Source organism: Symphalangus syndactylus, chromosome 17 (assembly GCF_028878055.3).
Source record: "Symphalangus syndactylus isolate Jambi chromosome 17, NHGRI_mSymSyn1-v2.1_pri, whole genome shotgun sequence".
Classification (NCBI taxonomy): Eukaryota; Metazoa; Chordata; class Mammalia; order Primates; family Hylobatidae; genus Symphalangus; species Symphalangus syndactylus.
Window position 1 is genome coordinate 102,859,288 of NC_072439.2, and position 20,925 is coordinate 102,880,212.

Here is a 20,925-nt window from a genome sequence, read left to right on the forward strand (position 1 = left end):
AATAGTGGAAAAAAGAATATGTTCAAATATAAACTACACAGAAGCATTGGATGAAACTTCTTTCTGTTCTGTGCATTCAACTAACAGAGTTGAACCTTACTTTTGATTGAGCCTTTCTGAAACACTCTTTCTGTAGAAACTGCAATTGGACATTCTGAGCGCTAAGAGGTCTCTATTGGGAAAAATAATATCTTCAAATAAAAACTACACAGAAGCATTGTGTGAAACTTATTTCTGATATGTTCATTAAGCTAACAGAGTTAAACCATACTTTTGAATGCGCAGTTCTGAACACTCTTTCTGTAGAAAATGCAAGTGGACATTCGGAGCGCTAAGAGGGTAATAGTGGAAAAAGGAATATATTCAAATATAAACTACACAGTAGCATTCTGTGAAAATTCTTTCTGTTCTGTGCATTCAACTAACAGAGTAGAACCTTACTTTTGATTGAGCCGTTCTGAAACACTCTTTCTGTCGAAACTGCAATTGGACATGCTAAGCGCTAAGAGGCCTACATTGGGAAAAAGAATATCTTCAAATAAAAACTACACAGATGCATTCTGTGAAACTTATTTCTGATCTGTAAATTCAGTTAACAGAGATAAAACATATTTTTGATTGAGCAGTTATGAAACACTCTTTTTGTAGAAAATGCAAGTGGAGATTCGGAGCGCTAAGAGGGTACTAGTGGAAAAAGGAATGTCTTCAAATATAAACTACACAGAATCATTCGGTGAAACTTCTTTCTGATCTGTGCATTCAGCTAACAGAGTTAAACCATATTTTTGATTGAGCAGATCTGAACACTCTTTCTGTAGAAAATGCAACTGGACATTTGGAGCGCTAAGAGCGTAGTAGTGGAAAAAGGAATATATTCAAATATAAACTACACAGAAGCATTCTGTGAAACTTCTTTCTGATCTGAGCATTCAGCTAACAGAGTTAAACCATACTTTTGATTGAGCAGTTTTGAAACACTCTGTCTGTAGAAAATGCAACTGGACATTCGTAGCGCTAAGTGGGTAATAGTGGAAAAAAGAATATGTTCAAATATAAACTACACAGAAGCATTGTATGAACCTTCTTTCTGTTCTGTGCATTCAACTAACAGAGTTGAACCTTACTTTTGATTGAGCCGTTCTGAAACACTCTTTCTGTAGAAACTGCAATTGGACATTCTGAGCGCTAAGAGGCCTATATTGGGAAAAAGAATGTCTACAAATAAAAACTACACAGAAGAATTGTGTGAAACTTCTTTCTGTTCTGTTTGTTCAACTAAAAGAGTTGAACCTTAGTTTTGATTGAGCGGTTCTGAAACACTCTTTCTGTAGAAAATGCAAGTGGAGATTCGGAGCGCTAAGAGGGTAATAGTGGAAAAAGGAATGTCTCCAAATATAAACTACACAGAATCATTCTGTGAAACTTCTTTCTGATCTGTGCATTCAGCTAACAGAGTTAAACCATACTTTTGATTGAGCAGATCTGAACACTCTTTCTGTAGAAAATGCAACTGGACATTTGGAGCGCTAAGAGAGTAGTAGTGGAAAAAGGAATATATTCAAATATAAACTACACAGAAGCATTCTGTGAAACTTCTTTCTGATCTGAGCATTCAGCTAACAGAGTTAAACCATACTTTTGATTGAGCAGTTTTGAAACACTCTGTCTGTAGAAAATGCAACTGGACATTCGTAGCGCTAAGTGGGTAATAGTGGAAAAAAGAATATGTTCAAATATAAACTACACAGAAGCATTGGATGAAACTTCTTTCTGTTCTGTGCATTCAACTAACAGAGTTGAACCTTACTTTTGATTGAGCCTTTCTGAAACACTCTTTCTGTAGAAACTGCAATTGGACATTCTGAGCGCTAAGAGGTCTCTATTGGGAAAAATAATATCTTCAAATAAAAACTACACAGAAGCATTGTGTGAAACTTATTTCTGATATGTTCATTAAGCTAACAGAGTTAAACCATACTTTTGAATGCGCAGTTCTGAACACTCTTTCTGTAGAAAATGCAAGTGGACATTCGGAGCGCTAAGAGGGTAATAGTGGAAAAAGGAATATATTCAAATATAAACTACACAGTAGCATTCTGTGAAAATTCTTTCTGTTCTGTGCATTCAACTAACAGAGTAGAACCTTACTTTTGATTGAGCCGTTCTGAAACACTCTTTCTGTCGAAACTGCAATTGGACATGCTAAGCGCTAAGAGGCCTACATTGGGAAAAAGAATATCTTCAAATAAAAACTACACAGATGCATTCTGTGAAACTTATTTCTGATCTGTAAATTCAGTTAACAGAGATAAAACATATTTTTGATTGAGCAGTTATGAAACACTCTTTTTGTAGAAAATGCAAGTGGAGATTCGGAGCGCTAAGAGGGTACTAGTGGAAAAAGGAATGTCTTCAAATATAAACTACACAGAATCATTCGGTGAAACTTCTTTCTGATCTGTGCATTCAGCTAACAGAGTTAAACCATACTTTTGATTGAGCCGATCTGAACACTCTTTCTGTAGAAAATGCAACTGGACATTTGGAGCGCTAAGAGCGTAGTAGTGGAAAAAGGAATATATTCAAATATAAACTACACAGAAGCATTCTGTGAAACTTCTTTCTGATCTGAGCATTCAGCTAACAGAGTTAAACCATACTTTTGATTGAGCAGTTTTGAAACACTCTGTCTGTAGAAAATGCAACTGGACATTCGTAGCGCTAAGTGGGTAATAGTGGAAAAAAGAATATGTTCAAATATAAACTACACAGAAGCATTGTATGAACCTTCTTTCTGTTCTGTGCATTCAACTAACAGAGTTGAACCTTACTTTTGATTGAGCCGTTCTGAAACACTCTTTCTGTAGAAACTGCAATTGGACATTCTGAGCGCTAAGAGGCCTATATTGGGAAAAAGAATGTCTACAAATAAAAACTACACAGAAGAATTGTGTGAAACTTCTTTCTGTTCTGTTTGTTCAACTAAAAGAGTTGAACCTTAGTTTTGATTGAGCGGTTCTGAAACACTCTTTCTGTAGAAAATGCAAGTGGAGATTCGGAGCGCTAAGAGGGTAATAGTGGAAAAAGGTATGTCTCCAAATATAAACTACACAGAATCATTCGGTGAAACTTCTTTCTGATCTGTGCATTCAGCTAACAGAGTTAAACCATACTTTTGATTGAGCAGATCTGAACACTCTTTCTGTAGAAAATGCAACTGGACATTTGGAGCGCTAAGAGAGTAGTAGTGGAAAAAGGAATATATTCAAATATAAACTACACAGAAGCATTCTGTGAAACTTCTTTCTGATCTGAGCATTCAGCTAACAGAGTTAAACCATACTTTTGATTGAGCAGTTTTGAAACACTCTGTCTGTAGAAAATGCAACTGGACATTCGTAGCGCTAAGTGGGTAATAGTGGAAAAAAGAATATGTTCAAATATAAACTACACAGAAGCATTGGATGAAACTTCTTTCTGTTCTGTGCATTCAACTAACAGAGTTGAACCTTACTTTTGATTGAGCCTTTCTGAAACACTCTTTCTGTAGAAACTGCAATTGGACATTCTGAGCGCTAAGAGGTCTCTATTGGGAAAAATAATATCTTCAAATAAAAACTACACAGAAGAATTGTGTTAAACTTATTTCTGATATGTTCATTAGGCTAACAGAGTTAAACCATACTTTTGAATGCGCAGTTCTGAACACTCTTTCTGTAGAAAATGCAAGTGGACATTCGGAGCGCTAAGAGGGTAATAGTGGAAAAAGGAATATATTCAAATATAAACTACACAGTAGCATTCTGTGAAAATTCTTTCTGTTCTGTGCATTCAACTAACAGAGTAGAACCTTACTTTTGATTGAGCCGTTCTGAAACACTCTTTCTGTCGAAACTGCAATTGGACATGCTAAGCGCTAAGAGGCCTACATTGGGAAAAAGAATATCTTCAAATAAAAACTACACAGATGCATTCTGTGAAACTTATTTCTGATCTGTAAATTCAGTTAACAGAGATAAAACATATTTTTGATTGAGCAGTTATGAAATACTCTTTTTGTAGAAAATGCAAGTGGAGATTCGGAGCGCTAAGAGGGTAATAGTGGAAAATGGAATGTCTTCAAATATAAACTACACAGAATCATTCGGTGAAACTTCTTTCTGATCTGTGCATTCAGCTAACAGAGTTAAACCATACTTTTGATTGAGCAGATCTGAACACTCTTTCTGTAGAAAATGCAACTGGACATTTGGAGCGCTAAGAGCATAGTAGTGGAAAAAGGAATATATTCAAATATAAACTACACAGAAGCATTCTGTGAAACTTCTTTCTGATCTGAGCATTCAGCTAACAGAGTTAAACCATACTTTTGATTGAGCAGTTTTGAAACACTCTGTCTGTAGAAAATGCAACTGGACATTCGTAGCGCTAAGTGGGTAATAGTGGAAAAAAGAATATGTTCAAATATTAACTACACAGAAGCATTGTATGAAACTTCTTTCTGTTCTGTGCATTCAACTAACAGAGTTGAACCATACTTTTGATTGAGCCGTTCTGAAACACTCTTTCTGTAGAAACTGCAATTGGACATTCTGAGCGCTAAGAGGCCTATATTGGGAAAAAGAATGTCTACAAATAAAAACTACACAGAAGAATTGTGTGAAACTTCTTTCTGTTCTGTTTGTTCAACTAAAAGAGTTGAACCTTAGTTTTGATTGAGCCGTTCTGAAACACTCTTGCTGTAGAAAATGCAAGTGGAGATTCGGAGCGCTAAGAGGGTAATAGTGGAAAAAGGAATGTCTCCAAATATAAACTACACAGAATCATTCTGTGAAACTTCTTTCTGATCTGTGCATTCAGCTAACAGAGTTAAACCATACTTTTGATTGAGCAGATCTGAACACTCTTTCTGTAGAAAATGCAACTGGACATTTGGAGCGCTAAGAGAGTAGTAGTGGAAAAAGGAATATATTCAAATATAAACTACACAGAAGCATTCTCTGAAACTTCTTTCTGATCTGAGCATTCAGCTAACAGAGTTAAACCATACTTTTGATTGAGCAGTTTTGAAACACTCTGTCTGTAGAAAATGCAACTGGACATTCGTAGCGCTAAGTGGGTAATAGTGGAAAAAAGAATATGTTCAAATATAAACTACACAGAAGCATTGTATGAAACTTCTTTCTGTTCTGTGCATTCAACTAACAGAGTTGAACCTTACTTTTGATTGAGCCTTTCTGAAACACTCTTTCTGTAGAAACTGCAATTGGACATTCTGAGCGCTAAGAGGTCTCTATTGGGAAAAATAATATCTTCAAATAAAAACTACACAGAAGAATTGTGTTAAACTTATTTCTGATATGTTCATTAGGCTAACAGAGTTAAACCATACTTTTGAATGCGCAGTTCTGAACACTCTTTCTGTAGAAAATGAAAGTGGACATTCGGAGCGCTAAGAGGGTAATAGTGGAAAAAGGAATATATTCAAATATAAACTACACAGTAGCATTCTGTGAAAATTCTTTCTGTTCTGTGCATTCAACTAACAGAGTAGAACCTTACTTTTGATTGAGCCGTTCTGAAACACTCTTTCTGTCGAAACTGCAATTGGACATGCTAAGCGCTAAGAGGCCTACATTGGGAAAAAGAATATCTTCAAATAAAAACTACACAGATGCATTCTGTGAAACTTATTTCTGATCTGTAAATTCAGTTAACAGAGATAAAACATATTTTTGATTGAGCAGTTATGAAATACTCTTTTTGTAGAAAATGCAAGTGGAGATTCGGAGCGCTAAGAGGGTAATAGTGGAAAATGGAATGTCTTCAAATATAAACTACACAGAATCATTCGGTGAAACTTCTTTCTGATCTGTGAATTCAGCTAACAGAGTTAAACCATACTTTTGATTGAGCCGATCTGAACACTCTTTCTGTAGAAAATGCAACTGGACATTTGGAGCGCTAAGAGCGTAGTAGTGGAAAAAGGAATATATTCAAATATAAACTACACAGAAGCATTCTGTGAAACTTCTTTCTGATCTGAGCATTCAGCTAACAGAGTTAAACCATACTTTTGATTGAGCAGTTTTGAAACACTCTGTCTGTAGAAAATGCAACTGGACATTCGTAGCGCTAAGTGGGTAATAGTGGAAAAAAGAATATGTTCAAATATTAACTACACAGAAGCATTGTATGAAACTTCTTTCTGTTCTGTGCATTCAACTAACAGAGTTGAACCATACTTTTGATTGAGCCGTTCTGAAACACTCTTTCTGTAGAAACTGCAATTGGACATTCTGAGCGCTAAGAGGCCTATATTGGGAAAAAGAATGTCTACAAATAAAAACTACACAGAAGAATTGTGTGAAACTTCTTTCTGTTCTGTTTGTTCAACTAAAAGAGTTGAACCTTAGTTTTGATTGAGCCGTTCTGAAACACTCTTGCTGTAGAAAATGCAAGTGGAGATTCGGAGCGCTAAGAGGGTAATAGTGGAAAAAGGAATGTCTCCAAATATAAACTACACAGAATCATTCTGTGAAACTTCTTTCTGATCTGTGCATTCAGCTAACAGAGTTAAACCATACTTTTGATTGAGCAGATCTGAACACTCTTTCTGTAGAAAATGCAACTGGACATTTGGAGCGCTAAGAGAGTAGTAGTGGAAAAAGGAATATATTCAAATATAAACTACACAGAAGCATTCTCTGAAACTTCTTTCTGATCTGAGCATTCAGCTAACAGAGTTAAACCATACTTTTGATTGAGCAGTTTTGAAACACTCTGTCTGTAGAAAATGCAACTGGACATTCGTAGCGCTAAGTGGGTAATAGTGGAAAAAAGAATATGTTCAAATATAAACTACACAGAAGCATTGTATGAAACTTCTTTCTGTTCTGTGCATTCAACTAACAGAGTTGAACCTTACTTTTGATTGAGCCTTTCTGAAACACTCTTTCTGTAGAAACTGCAATTGGACATTCTGAGCGCTAAGAGGTCTCTATTGGGAAAAATAATATCTTCAAATAAAAACTACACAGAAGAATTGTGTTAAACTTATTTCTGATATGTTCATTAGGCTAACAGAGTTAAACCATACTTTTGAATGCGCAGTTCTGAACACTCTTTCTGTAGAAAATGCAAGTGGACATTCGGAGCGCTAAGAGGGTAATAGTGGAAAAAGGAATATATTCAAATATAAACTACACAGTAGCATTCTGTGAAAATTCTTTCTGTTCTGTGCATTCAACTAACAGAGTAGAACCTTACTTTTGATTGAGCCGTTCTGAAACACTCTTTCTGTCGAAACTGCAATTGGACATGCTAAGCGCTAAGAGGCCTACATTGGGAAAAAGAATATCTTCAAATAAAAACTACACAGATGCATTCTGTGAAACTTATTTCTGATCTGTAAATTCAGTTAACAGAGATAAAACATATTTTTGATTGAGCAGTTATGAAATACTCTTTTTGTAGAAAATGCAAGTGGAGATTCGGAGCGCTAAGAGGGTAATAGTGGAAAATGGAATGTCTTCAAATATAAACTACACAGAATCATTCGGTGAAACTTCTTTCTGATCTGTGAATTCAGCTAACAGAGTTAAACCATACTTTTGATTGAGCCGATCTGAACACTCTTTCTGTAGAAAATGCAACTGGACATTTGGAGCGCTAAGAGCGTAGTAGTGGAAAAAGGAATATATTCAAATATAAACTACACAGAAGCATTCTGTGAAACTTCTTTCTGATCTGAGCATTCAGCTAACAGAGTTAAACCATACTTTTGATTGAGCAGTTTTGAAACACTCTGTCTGTAGAAAATGCAACTGGACATTCGTAGCGCTAAGTGGGTAATAGTGGAAAAAAGAATATGTTCAAATATTAACTACACAGAAGCATTGTATGAAACTTCTTTCTGTTCTGTGCATTCAACTAACAGAGTTGAACCATACTTTTGATTGAGCCGTTCTGAAACACTCTTTCTGTAGAAACTGCAATTGGACATTCTGAGCGCTAAGAGGCCTATATTGGGAAAAAGAATGTCTACAAATAAAAACTACACAGAAGAATTGTGTGAAACTTCTTTCTGTTCTGTTTGTTCAACTAAAAGAGTTGAACCTTAGTTTTGATTGAGCCGTTCTGAAACACTCTTGCTGTAGAAAATGCAAGTGGAGATTCGGAGCGCTAAGAGGGTAATAGTGGAAAAAGGAATGTCTCCAAATATAAACTACACAGAATCATTCTGTGAAACTTCTTTCTGATCTGTGCATTCAGCTAACAGAGTTAAACCATACTTTTGATTGAGCAGATCTGAACACTCTTTCTGTAGAAAATGCAACTGGACATTTGGAGCGCTAAGAGAGTAGTAGTGGAAAAAGGAATATATTCAAATATAAACTACACAGAAGCATTCTCTGAAACTTCTTTCTGATCTGAGCATTCAGCTAACAGAGTTAAACCATACTTTTGATTGAGCAGTTTTGAAACACTCTGTCTGTAGAAAATGCAACTGGACATTCGTAGCGCTAAGTGGGTAATAGTGGAAAAAAGAATATGTTCAAATATAAACTACACAGAAGCATTGTATGAAACTTCTTTCTGTTCTGTGCATTCAACTAACAGAGTTGAACCTTACTTTTGATTGAGCCTTTCTGAAACACTCTTTCTGTAGAAACTGCAATTGGACATTCTGAGCGCTAAGAGGTCTCTATTGGGAAAAATAATATCTTCAAATAAAAACTACACAGAAGAATTGTGTTAAACTTATTTCTGATATGTTCATTAGGCTAACAGAGTTAAACCATACTTTTGAATGCGCAGTTCTGAACACTCTTTCTGTAGAAAATGCAAGTGGACATTCGGAGCGCTAAGAGGGTAATAGTGGAAAAAGGAATATATTCAAATATAAACTACACAGTAGCATTCTGTGAAAATTCTTTCTGTTCTGTGCATTCAACTAACAGAGTAGAACCTTACTTTTGATTGAGCCGTTCTGAAACACTCTTTCTGTCGAAACTGCAATTGGACATGCTAAGCGCTAAGAGGCCTACATTGGGAAAAAGAATATCTTCAAATAAAAACAACACAGATGCATTCTGTGAAACTTATTTCTGATCTGTAAATTCAGTTAACAGAGATAAAACATATTTTTGATTGAGCAGTTATGAAATACTCTTTTTGTAGAAAATGCAAGTGGAGATTCGGAGCGCTAAGAGGGTAATAGTGGAAAATGGAATGTCTTCAAATATAAACTACACAGAATCATTCGGTGAAACTTCTTTCTGATCTGTGAATTCAGCTAACAGAGTTAAACCATACTTTTGATTGAGCCGATCTGAACACTCTTTCTGTAGAAAATGCAACTGGACATTTGGAGCGCTAAGAGCGTAGTAGTGGAAAAAGGAATATATTCAAATATAAACTACACAGAAGCATTCTGTGAAACTTCTTTCTGATCTGAGCATTCAGCTAACAGAGTTAAACCATACTTTTGATTGAGCAGTTTTGAAACACTCTGTCTGTAGAAAATGCAACTGGACATTCGTAGCGCTAAGTGGGTAATAGTGGAAAAAAGAATATGTTCAAATATTAACTACACAGAAGCATTGTATGAAACTTCTTTCTGTTCTGTGCATTCAACTAACAGAGTTGAACCATACTTTTGATTGAGCCGTTCTGAAACACTCTTTCTGTAGAAACTGCAATTGGACATTCTGAGCGCTAAGGGGCCTATATTGGGAAAAAGAATGTCTACAAATAAAAACTACACAGAAGAATTGTGTGAAACTTCTTTCTGTTCTGTTTGTTCAACTAAAAGAGTTGAACCTTAGTTTTGATTGAGCCGTTCTGAAACACTCTTGCTGTAGAAAATGCAAGTGGAAATTCGGAGCGCTAAGAGGGTAATAGTGGAAAAAGGAATGTCTCCAAATATAAACTACACAGAATCATTCTGTGAAACTTCTTTCTGATCTGTGCATTCAGCTAACAGAGTTAAACCATACTTTTGATTGAGCAGATCTGAACACTCTTTCTGTAGAAAATGCAACTGGACATTTGGAGCGCTAAGAGAGTAGTAGTGGAAAAAGGAATATATTCAAATATAAACTACACAGAAGCATTCTCTGAAACTTCTTTCTGATCTGAGCATTCAGCTAACAGAGTTAAACCATACTTTTGATTGAGCAGTTTTGAAACACTCTGTCTGTAGAAAATGCAACTGGACATTCGTAGCGCTAAGTGGGTAATAGTGGAAAAAAGAATATGTTCAAATATAAACTACACAGAAGCATTGTATGAAACTTCTTTCTGTTCTGTGCATTCAACTAACAGAGTTGAACCTTACTTTTGATTGAGCCTTTCTGAAACACTCTTTCTGTAGAAACTGCAATTGGACATTCTGAGCGCTAAGAGGCCTCTATTGGGAAAAATAATATCTTCAAATAATAACTACACAGAAGCATTGTGTGAAACTTATTTCTGATATGTTCATTAAGCTAACAGAGTTAAACCATATTTTTGATTGCGCAGTTCTGAACACTCTTTCTGTAGAAAATGCAAGTGGACATTCGGAGCGCTAAGAGGGTAATAGTGGAAAAAGGAATATATTCAAATATAAACTACACAGTAGCATTCTGTGAAAATTCTTTCTGTTCTGTGCATTCAACTAACAGAGTTGAACCTTACTTTTGATTGAGCCGTTCTGAAACACTCTTTCTGTAGAAACTGAAATTGGACATGCTAAGCGCTAAGAGGCCTACATTGGGAAAAAGAATATCTTCAAATAAAAACTACACAGATGCATTCTGTGAAACTTATTTCTGATCTGTAAATTCAGTTAACAGAGATAAAACATATTTTTCATTGAGCAGTTATGAAACACTCTTTTTGTAGAAAATGCAAGTGGAGATTCGGAGCGCTAAGGGGGTACTAGTGGAAAAAGGAATGTCTTGAAATATAAACTACACAGAATCATTCGGTGAAACTTCCTTCTGATCTGTGCATTCAGCTAAGAGAGTTAAACCATACTTTTGATTGAGTAGATCTGAACACTCTTTCTGTAGAAAATGCAACTGGACATTTGGAGCGCTAAGAGCGTAGTAGTGGAAAAAGGAATATATTCAAATATAAACTACACAGAAGCATTCTGTGAAACTTCTTTCTGATCTGAGCATTCAGCTAACAGAGTTAAACCATACTTTTGATTGAGCAGTTTTGAAACACTCTGTCTGTAGAAAATGCAACTGGACATTCGTAGCGCTAAGTGGGTAATAGTGGAAAAAAGAATATGTTCAAATATAAACTACACAGAAGCATTGTATGAAACTTCTTTCTGTTCTGTGCATTCAACTAACAGAGTTGAACCTTACTTTTGATTGAGCCTTTCTGAAACACTCTTTCTGTAGAAACTGCAATTGGACATTCTGAGCGCTAAGAGGCCTCTGTTGGGAAAAAAAATATCTTCAAATAAAAACTACACAGAAGCATTGTGTGAAACTTATTTCTGATATGTTCATTAAGCTAACAGAGTTAAACCATATTTTTGATTGCGCAGTTCTGAACACTCTTTCTGTAGAAAATGCAAGTGGACATTCGGAGCGCTAAGAGGGTAATAGTGGAAAAAGGAATATATTCAAATATAAACTAAACAGTAGCATTCTGTGAAAATTCTTTCTGTTCTGTGCATTCAACTAACAGAGTTGAAACTTACTTTTGATTGAGCTGTTCTGAAACACTCTTTCTGTAGAAACTGCAATTGGACATGCTAAGCGCTAAGAGGCCTACATTGGGAAAAAGAATATCTTCAAATAAAAACTACACAGATGCATTCTGTGAAACTTATTTCTGATCTGTAAATTCAGTTAACAGAGGTAAATCATATTTTTGATTGAGCAGTTATGAAACACTCTTTTTGTAGAAAATGCAAGTGGAGATTCGGAGCGCTGAGAGGGTACTAGTGGAAAAAGGAATGTCTTCAAATATAAACTACACAGAATCATTCGGTGAAACTTCTTTCTGATCTGTGCATTCAGCTAACAGAGTTAAACCATACTTTTGATTGAGCAGATCTGAACACTCTTTCTGTAGAAAATGCAACTGGACATTTGGAGCGCTAAGAGCGTAGTAGTGGAAAAAGGAATATATTCAAATATAAACTACACAGAAGCATTCTGTGAAACTTCTTTCTGATCTGAGCATTCAGCTAACAGAGTTAAACCATACTTTTGATTGAGCAGTTTTGAAACACTTTGTCTGTAGAAAATGCAACTGGACATTCGTAGCGCTAAGTGGGTAATAGTGGAAAAAAGAATATGTTCAAATATAAACTACACAGAAGCATTGTATGAAACTTCTTTCTGTTCTGTGCTTTCAACTAACAGAGTTGAACCTTACTTTTGATTGAGCCGTTCTGAAACACTCTTTCTGTAGAAACTGCAATTGGACATTCTGAGCGCTAGGAGGCCTATATTGGGAAAAAGAATGTCTACAAATAAAAACTACACAGAAGAATTGTGTGAAACTTCTTTCTGTTCTGTTTGTTCAACTAAAAGAGTTGAACCTTAGTTTTGATTGAGCCGTTCTGAAACACTCTTTCTGTACAAAATGCAAGTGGAGATTCGGCGCGCTAAGAGGGTAATAGTGGAAAAAGGAATGTCTCCAAATATAAACTACACAGAATCATTCTGTGAAACTTCTTTCTGATCTGTGCATTCAGCTAACAGAGTTAAACCATACTTTTGATTGAGCAGATCTGAACACTCTTTCTGTAGAAAATGCAACTGGACATTTGGAGCGCTAAGAGAGTAGTAGTGGAAAAAGGAATATATTCAAATATAAACTACACAGAAGCATTCTGTGAAACTTCTTTCTGATCTGAGCATTCAGCTAACAGAGTTAAACCATACTTTTGATTGAGCAGTTTTGAAACACTCTGTCTGTAGAAAATGCAACGGGACATTCGTAGCGCTAAGTGGGTAATAGTGGAAAAAAGAATATGTTCAAATATAAACTACACAGAAGCATTGTATGAAACTTCTTTCTGTTCTGTGCATTCAACTAACAGAGTTGAACCTTACTTTTGATTGAGCCTTTCTGAAACACTCTTTCTGTAGAAACTGCAATTGGACATTCTGAGCGCTAAGAGGCCTCTATTGGGAAAAATAATATCTTCAAATAAAAACTACACAGAAGCATTGTGTGAAACTTATTTCTGATATGTTCATTAAGCTAACAGAGTTAAACCATACTTTTGATTGCGCAGTTCTGAACACTCTTTCTGTAGAAAATGCAAGTGGACATTGGGAGCGCTAAGAGGGTAATAGTGGAAAAAGGAATATATTCAAATATAAACTACACAGTAGCATTCTGTGAAAATCCTTTCTGTTCTGTGCATTCAACTAACAGAGTTGAACCTTACTTTTGATTGAGCCGTTCTGAAACACTCTTTCTTTCGAAACTGCAAATGGACATGCTAAGCGCTAAGAGGCCTACATTGGGAAAAAGAATATCTTCAAATAAAAACTACACAGATGCATTCTGTGAAACTTATTTCTGATCTGTAAATTCAGTTAACAGAGATAAAACATATTTTTGATTGAGCAGTTATGAAACACTCTTTTTGTAGGAAATGCAAGTGGAGATTCGGAGCGCTAAGAGGGTACTAGTGGAAAAAGGAATGTCTTCAAATATAAACTACACAGAATCATTCGGTGAAACTTCTTTCTGATCTGTGCATACAGCTAACAGAGTTAAACCATACTTTTGATTGAGCAGATCTGAACACTCTTTCTGTAGAAAATGCAACTGGACATTTGGAGCGCTAAGAGCGTAGTAGTGGAAAAAGGAATATATTCAAATGTAAACTACACAGAAGCATTCTGTGAAACTTCTTTCTGATCTGAGCATTCAGCTAACAGAGTTAAACCATACTTTTGATTGAGCAGATTTGAAACACTCTGTCTGTAGAAAATGCAACTGGACATTTGTAGCGCTAAGTGGGTAATAGTGGAAAAAAGAATATGTTCAAATATAAACTACACAGAAGCATTGTATGAACCTTCTTTCTGTTCTGTGCATTCAACTAACAGAGTTGAACATTACTTTTGATTGAGCCGTTCTGAAACACTCTTTCTGTAGAAACTGCAATTGGACATTCTGAGCGCTAGGAGGCCGATATTGGGAAAAAGAATGTCTACAAATAAAAACTACACAGAAGAATTGTGTGAAATTTCTTTCTGTTCTGTTTGTTCAACTAAAAGATTTGAACCTTAGTTTTGATTGAGCCGTTCTGAAACACTCTTTCTGTAGAAAATGCAAGTGGAGATTCGGAGCGCTAAGAGGGTTATAGTGGAAAAAGGAATGTCTCCAAATATAAACTACACAGAATCATTCTGTGAAACTTCTTTCTGATCTGTGCATTCAGCTAACAGAGTTAAAACATACTTTTGATTGAGCAGATCTGAACACTCTTTCTGTAGAAAATGCAACTTGACATTTGGAGCGCTAAGAGAGTAGTAGTGGAAAAAGGAATATATTCAAATATAAACTACACAGAAGCATTCTGTGAAACTTCTTTCTGATCTGAGCATTCAGCTAACAGAGTTAAACCATACTTTTGATTGAGCAGTTTTGAAACACTCTGTCTGTAGAAAATGCAACGGGAAATTCGTAGCGCTAAGTGGGTAATAGTGAAAAAAGAATATGTTCAAATATAAACTACACAGAAGCATTGTATGAAACTTCTTTCTGTTCTGTGCATTCAACTAACAGAGTTGAACCTTACTTTTGATTGAGCCTTTCTGAAACACTCTTTCTGTAGAAACTGCAATTGGACATTCTGAGCGCTAAGAGGCCTCTATAGGGAAAAATAATATCTTCAAATAAAAACTACACAGAACCATTGTGTGAAACTTATTTCTGATATGTTCATTAAGCTAACAGAGTTAAACCATACTTTTGATTGCGCAGTTCAGAACACTCTATCCGTGGAAAATGCAAGTGGACATTCGGAGCGCTAAGAGGGTAATAGTGGAAAAAGGAATATATACAAATATAAACTACACAGTAGCATTCTGTGAAAATTCTTTCTGTTCTGTGCATTCAACTAACAGAGTTGAACCTTACTTTTGATTGAGCCGTTCTGAAACACTCTTTCTGTAGAAACTGCAATTGGACATGCTAAGCGCTAAGAGTGCTACATTGGGAAAAAGAATATCTTCAAATAAAAACTACACAGATGCATTCTGTGAAACTTATTTCTGATCTGTAAATTCAGTTAACAGAGATAAAACATATTTTTGATTGAGCAGTTATGAAACACTCTTTTTGTAGAAAATGCAAGTGGAGATTCGGAGCGCTAAGAGGGTACTAGTGGAAAAAGGAATGTCTTCAAATATAAACTACACAGAATCATTCGGTGAAACGTCTTTCTGATCTGTGCATTCAGCTAACATTGTTAAACCATACTTTTGATTGAGCAGATCTGAACACTCTTTCTGTAGAAAATGCAACTGGACATTTGGAGCGCTAAGAGCGTAGTAGTGGAAAAAGGAATATATTCAAATATAAACTACACAGAAGCATTCTGTGAAACTTCTTTCTGATCTGAGCATTCAGCTAACAGAGTTAAACCATACTTTTGATTGAGCAGTTTTGAAACACTCTGTCTGTAGAAAATGCAACTGGACATTCGTAGCGCTAAGTGGGTAATAGTGGAAAAAAGAATATGTTCAAATATAAACTACACAGAAGCATTGTATGAAACTTCTTTCTGTTCTGTGCATTCAACTAACAGAGTTGAACCTCACTTTTGATTGAGCCGTTCTGAAACACTCTTTCTGTAGAAACTGAAATTGGACATGCTAAGCGCTAAGAGGCCTACATTGGGAAAAAGAATATCTTCAAATAAAAACTACACAGATGCATTCTGTGAAACTTATTTCTGATCTGTAAATTCAGTTAACAGAGATAAAACATATTTTTCATTGAGCAGTTATGAAACACTCTTTTTGTAGAAAATGCAAGTGGAGATTCGGAGCGCTAAGGGGGTACTAGTGGAAAAAGGAATGTCTTGAAATATAAACTACACAGAATCATTCGGTGAAACTTCCTTCTGATCTGTGCATTCAGCTAACAGAGTTAAACCATACTTTTGATTGAGTAGATCTGAACACTCTTTCTGTAGAAAATGCAACTGGACATTTGGAGCGCTAAGAGCGTAGTAGTGGAAAAAGGAATATATTCAAATATAAACTACACAGAAGCATTCTGTGAAACTTCTTTCTGATCTGAGCATTCAGCTAACAGAGTTAAACCATACTTTTGATTGAGCAGTTTTGAAACACTCTGTCTGTAGAAAATGCAACTGGACATTCGTAGCGCTAAGTGGGTAATAGTGGAAAAAAGAATATGTTCAAATATAAACTACACAGAAGCATTGTATGAAACTTCTTTCTGTTCTGTGCATTCAACTAACAGAGTTGAACCTTACTTTTGATTGAGCCTTTCTGAAACACTCTTTCTGTAGAAACTGCAATTGGACATTCTGAGTGCTAAGAGGCCTCTGTTGGGAAAAAAAATATCTTCAAATAAAAACTACACAGAAGCATTGTGTGAAACTTATTTCTGATATGTTCATTAAGCTAACAGAGTTAAACCATATTTTTGATTGCGCAGTTCTGAACACTCTTTCTGTAGAAAATGCAAGTGGACATTCGGAGCGCTAAGAGGGTAATAGTGGAAAAAGGAATATATTCAAATATAAACTAAACAGTAGCATTCTGTGAAAATTCTTTCTGTTCTGTGCATTCAACTAACAGAGTTGAACCTTACTTTTGATTGATCCGTTCTGAAACACTGTTTCTGTAGAAACTGCAATTGGACATGCTAAGCGCTAAAAGGCCTATATTGGGAAAAAGAATATCTTCAAATAAAAAGTACACAGATGCATTCTGTGAAACTTATTTCTGATCTGTAAATTCAGTTAACAGAGATAAAACATATTTTTGATTGAGCAGTTATGAAACACTCTTTTTGTAGAAAATGCAAGTGGAGATTCGGAGCGCTAAGAGGGTACTAGTGGAAAAAGGAATGTCTTCAAATATAAACTACACAGAATCATTCGGTGAAACTTCTTTCTGATCTGTGCATTCAGCTAACAGAGTTAAACCATACTTTTGATTGAGCAGATCTGAACACTCTTTCTGTAGAAAATGCAACTGGACATTTGGAGCGCTAAGAGCGTAGTAGTGGAAAAAGGAATATATTCAAATATAAACTACACAGAAGCATTCTGTGAAACTTCTTTCTGATCTGAGCATTCAGCTAACAGAGTTAAACCATACTTTTGATTGAGCAGTTTTGAAACACTTTGTCTGTAGAAAATGCAACTGGACATTCGTAGCGCTAAGTGGGTAATAGTGGAAAAAAGAATATGTTCAAATATAAACTACACAGAAGCATTGTATGAAACTTCTTTCTGTTCTGTGCATTCAACTAACAGAGTTGAACCTTACTTTTGATTGAGCCGTTCTGAAACACTCTTTCTGTAGAAACTGCAATTGGACATTCTGAGCGCTAGGAGGCCTATATTGGGAAAAAGAATGTCTACAAATAAAAACTACACAGAAGAATTGTGTGAAACTTCTTTCTGTTCTGTTTGTTCAACTAAAAGAGTTGAACCTTAGTTTTGATTGAGCCGTTCTGAAACACTCTTTCTGTACAAAATGCAAGTGGAGATTCGGAGCGCTAAGAGGGTAATAGTGGAAAAAGGAATGTCTCCAAATATAAACTACACAGAATCATTCTGTGAAACTTCTTTCTGATCTGTGCATTCAGCTAACAGAGTTAAACCATACTTTTGATTGAGCAGATCTGAACACTCTTTCTGTAGAAAATGCAACTGGACATTTGGAGCGCTAAGAGAGTAGTAGTGGAAAAAGGAATATATTCAAATATAAACTACACAGAAGCATTCTGTGAAACTTCTTTCTGATCTGAGCATTCAGCTAACAGAGTTAAACCATACTTTTGATTGAGCAGTTTTGAAACACTCTGTCTGTAGAAAATGCAACGGGACATTCGTAGCGCTAAGTGGGTAATAGTGGAAAAAAGAATATGTTCAAATATAAACTACACAGAAGCATTGTATGAAACTTCTTTCTGTTCTGTGCATTCAACTAACAGAGTTGAACCTTACTTTTGATTGAGCCTTTCTGAAACACTCTTTCTGTAGAAACTGCAATTGGACATTCTGAGCGCTAAGAGGCCTCTATAGGGAAAAATAATATCTTCAAATAAAAACTACACAGAACCATTGTGTGAAACTTATTTCTGATATGTTCATTAAGCTAACAGAGTTAAACCATACTTTTGATTGCGCAGTTCTGAACACTCTATCCGTGGAAAATGCAAGTGGACATTCGGAGCGCTAAGAGGGTAATAGTGGAAAAAGGAATATATACAAATATAAACTACACAGTAGCATTCTGTGAAAATTCTTTCTGTTCTGTGCATTCAACTAACAGAGTTGAACCTTACTTTTGATTGAGCCGTTCTGAAACACTCTTTCTGTAGAAACTGCAATTGGACATGCTAAGCGCTAAGAGGGCTACATTGGGAAAAAGAATATCATCAAATAAAAACTACACAGATGCATTCTGTGAAACTTATTTCTGATCTGTAAATTCAGTTAACAGAGATAAAACATATTTTTGATTGAGCAGTTATGAAACACTCTTTTTGTAGAAAATGCAAGTGGAGATTCGGAGCGCTAAGAGGGTACTAGTGGAAAAAGGAATGTCTTCAAATATAAACTACACAGAATCATTCGGTGAAACGTGTTTCTGATCTGTGCATTCAGCTAACATTGTTAAACCATACTTTTGATTGAGCAGATCTGAACACTCTTTCTGTAGAAAATGCAACTGGACATTTGGAGCGCTAAGAGCGTAGTAGTGGAAAAAGGAATATATTCAAATATAAACTACACAGAAGCATTCTGTGAAACTTCTTTCTGATCTGAGCATTCAGCTAACAGAGTTAAACCATACTTTTGATTGAGCAGTTTTGAAACACTTTGTCTGTAGAAAATGCAACTGGACATTCGTAGCGCTAAGTGGGTAATAGTGGAAAAAAGAATATGTTCAAATATAAACTACACAGAAGCATTGTATGAAACTTCTTTCTGTTCTGTGCATTCAACTAACAGAGTTGAACCTTACTTTTGATTGAGCCGTTCTGAAACACTCTTTCTGTAGAAACTGCAATTGGACATTCTGAGCGCTAGGAGGCCTATATTGGGAAAAAGAATGTCTACAAATAAAAACTACACAGAAGAATTGTGTGAAACTTCTTTCTGTTCTGTTTGTTCAACTAAAAGAGTTGAACCTTAGTTTTGATTGAGCCGTTCTGAAACACTCTTTCTGTAGAAAATGCAAGTGGAGATTCGGAGCGCTAAGAGGGTAATAGTGGAAAAAGGAATGTCTCCAAATATAAACTACACAGAATCATTCTGTGAAACTTCTTTGTGATCTGTGCATTCAGCTAACAGAGTTAAACCATACTTTTGATTGAGCAGATCTGAACACTCTTTCTGTAGAAAATGCAACTGGACATTTGGAGCGCTAAGAGAGTAGTAGTGGAAAAAGGAATATATTCAAATATAAACTACACAGAAGCATTCTGTGAAACTTCTTTCTGATCTGAGCATTCAGCTAACAGAGTTAAACCATACTTTTGATTGAGCAGTTTTGAAACACTCTGTCTGTAGAAAATGCAACGGGACATTCGTAGCGCTAAGTGGGTAATAGTGGAAAAAAGAATATGTTCAAATATAAACTACACAGAAGCATTGTATGAAACTTCTTTCTGTTCTGTGCATTCAACTAACAGAGTTGAACCTTACTTTTGATTGAGCCTTTCTGAAACACTCTTTCTGTAGAAACTGCAATTGGACATTCTGAGCGCTAAGAGGCCTCTATTGGGAAAAATAATATCTTCCAATAAAAACTACACAGAAGCATTGTGTGAAACTTATTTCTGATATGTTCATTAAGCTAACAGAGTTAAACCATACTTTTGATTGACAGTTCTGAACACTCTTTCTGTAGAAAATGCAAGTGGACATTGGGAGCGCTAAGAGGGTAATAGTGGAAAAAGGAATATATTCAAATATAAACTACACAGTAGCATTCTGTGAAAATCCTTTCTGTTCTGTGCATTCAACTAACAGAGTTGAACCTTACTTTTGATTGAGCCGTTCTGAAACACTCTTTCTTTCGAAACTGCAAATGGACATGCTAAGCGCTAAGAGGCCTACATTGGGAAAAAGAATATCTTCAAATAAAAACTACACAGATGCATTCTGTGAAACTTATTTCTGATCTGTAAATTCAGTTAACAGAGATAAAACATATTTTTGATTGAGCAGTTATGAAACACTCTTTTTGTAGAAAATGCAAGTGGAGATTCGGAGCGCTAAGAGGGTACTAGTGGAAAAAGGAATGTCTTCAAATATAAACTACACAGAATCATTCGGTGAAACTTCTTTCTGATCTGTGCATTCAGCTAACAGAGTTAAACCATACTTTTGATTGAGCAGATCTGAACACTCTTTCTGTAGAAAATGCAACTGGACATTTGGAGCGCTAAGAGCGTAGTAGTGGAAAAAGGAATATATTCAAATGTAAACTACACAGAAGCATTCTGTGAAACTTCTTTCTGATCTGAGCATTCAGCTAACAGAGTTAAACCATACTTTTGATTGAGCAGATTTGAAACACTCTGTCTGTAGAAAATGCAACTGGACATTTGTAGCGCTAAGTGGGTAATAGTGGAAAAAAGAATATGTTCAAATATAAACTACACAGAAGCATTGTATGAACCTTCTTTCTGTTCTGTGCATTCAACTAACAGAGTTGAACATTACTT